This window comes from Spermophilus citellus, assembly GCF_964194105.1.
Source record: "Spermophilus citellus genome assembly, chromosome: 10".
In the NCBI taxonomy this organism is placed as follows: domain Eukaryota; kingdom Metazoa; phylum Chordata; class Mammalia; order Rodentia; family Sciuridae; genus Spermophilus; species Spermophilus citellus.
Genome location: NC_138197.1, coordinates 3,413,985 through 3,416,512, shown reverse-complemented (window position 1 = coordinate 3,416,512; position 2,528 = coordinate 3,413,985).

The window sequence follows — 2,528 nt, the reverse complement described above, 5'->3', positions numbered from 1 at the left end:
AATTGCTACTTATAATATTTGGTAGTGATCATCAGAGATCTCCTTCAATGCCGACACTCAGGCTGATTTTTTCCTTGACTGTTCCCTCACTGCTATACACTCTTGATCAATCTCCAGAGTTCCTACAGTCACATTATGCTTTCTACAATTCCTTAGTTAATTGGCTAATTTTGTAGAGGAACAGGTGGTCCATTGAAGCTCCCTATACACCATTTTTCTCTGACATCTCTCAGTATTCTATTTTTAATCTAAGAAAGGAGGTGAAAAGTCTATCTACCTATATTGTCTACATAAAAGTTAGGGGAGAAAAAGTCATACACAAGGATAAAAGCAACCTTTTTTATAAATATATTTTATTTTGTAGATTGTGGATCTACATATTATAAATAATTATAAAAAAATAAAATATTAAATAAGCAATACACAGGAGCTGTGGTTATAGTTCAGTGGTAGAATGCTTGCCTAGCACGTGAGGTGGTGCTGGGTTTGATCCTCAGCACCACATAAACAAATAAAATAAATGTAATGCGTCTACTTACAACTATTAAAAAAAAAAAAGCAATACCCAAAGCAACTATTCCCAGAGACAAAGTTGCCCAAGTCTAACTTTATGCTGAGAAGTTGAGATTTGGGTTCAGATATCCTAGAATGCTACAATCTTATTATTATGCTAAGAGAAGCAGAACATAAAATATCTAGCAAATCAAACATTAGCTCCCTCCTACTAACACCTTTCTCAAGGAGGCAAAATAGTTTTGCCATCTGTACTCCAGGTTCTGTCTAATAGTGAATAAACCAAGGCTACTTTTTGGAGTAATGATGAGGGAGAAATGTGCCTGTCAGAACAAGGCTATATGTTAGTTCACATTTTCCTTTCAAAATTAAGTTTCAATAAAAAAAACTTACTTTTGCAAACCATACACACTATGGGTGCTCTACCACTGAGGTACATCCCAAGCTCCTTTAATTTTTGAGACGGTGTTTTATAATCCTGCTGCCTTAGCTTCCTGAGCAGCTGGGATTATAGGTGTGCGCCATTTTGCCCAGCTCCCTGCATGTACTTGAGTAAAAGTGTCCACCAGAACTGAATCCCTCAACTCCTACATTCTATTACCACCATCATTTATCCACTAATACATGAGTGCCACATCTTATTTTCAACACTTACTGACCATTCTGCTCCTTTTAAACTGTATCCTGAATCCAACTCTCATTTTATATTACTGACCTACCGCCTCAGTCTGATTGTGTATTTAACTGTACTATCCAGTGACAAACCTTGCCATTTCTGGCCTCCATTCTTAGCTTTTTCTAAATCCATTTTCCATTATGACTTCGCAAAGCTTTTAACTAAAATAAATTGAGTGAGGACGCTATTTTTGCTTATATCCATTATTTGTTTCCCATCATCTACAGCAGTGATTTTTCAATATATTCCTAGAAGACTCAAGATCAACAGAATTGCCTCAGTTGCTAGGGATTAAGGCAGAGCCTCAATGTATGAGATTACCTTGTTGGCCCAGTTCTTCAACCTTCAATTGGCTGCTTAATTTCTTTAAATATTTGTGCAAGTCTCTTTGTAAAAAACATTTCCCAAACTCTTTGTGGTGTTGCTCCTAGATTTCTATTCAGACTTAATTTACTAAATAAAACATTTCTAATTCAGCACACTGGATTCAGAAATGCTTGTGAATATGAATGAATGTGAAAATATGTAGGTATATGTACATGGAAGAACCCTAATTCACCCACCTATAGAAAATATACATGAAATTGCTATGAACCAATCTATATTCATTTAGAAAGTTTAGCATTAAATCTTTTTTAATATATAGGTATATATTCACAAAATATAAAGTTATATGTAAGATCATAGGTATCAAGGAATTGAGAATCCCTGAAGTTTCTTTTTTTGACCACACCTTTATTCTTTTTTGATAATATCCTGTTATCCACACAGAATAAGAAAACACAAAGAGGAGAAATTGTTGCAATTTTATTTTATATTTAAAAATTATTTGTCTCATATGCTTCAGTCATAAAGTGAATATAAATAAAGATACATATAGGTGCTTTAAACACTGACAAAATCTATAACAATATATATTTTCAAATCAAATTTCCTATTTTTACAATACAATGAAAAACTAAGTTTATAAAAAGATTATATACAAAAATATAATAGTATATTAGTTCATTCTCTGAATATATGGCTCTGAAGGTAGGTTAAAATATTCACTTCACTTGAAAAAAATCCAGACACTACACTGCATGTAGATTTAAATTAAGTATAGTCTTCCTTCCGTTAACAGTTTATTCAGTGTGAATTACAGAAGATCCATAAGGGTCATCACTTAAGAAACTCTCCTTAGAATCATAATCAAAATTGAAAGCCTGGTTGAGAAGCATGGAAATGCCAGCTCTTGATACAATGAGGAGACTCGAACTCTGGCACCACTCTGGCTCTTAACTAAACTCCTCAGTAACCTCAGGGCAAGCAGTACCTCCCTCTGATCAGAGAGAAGTCC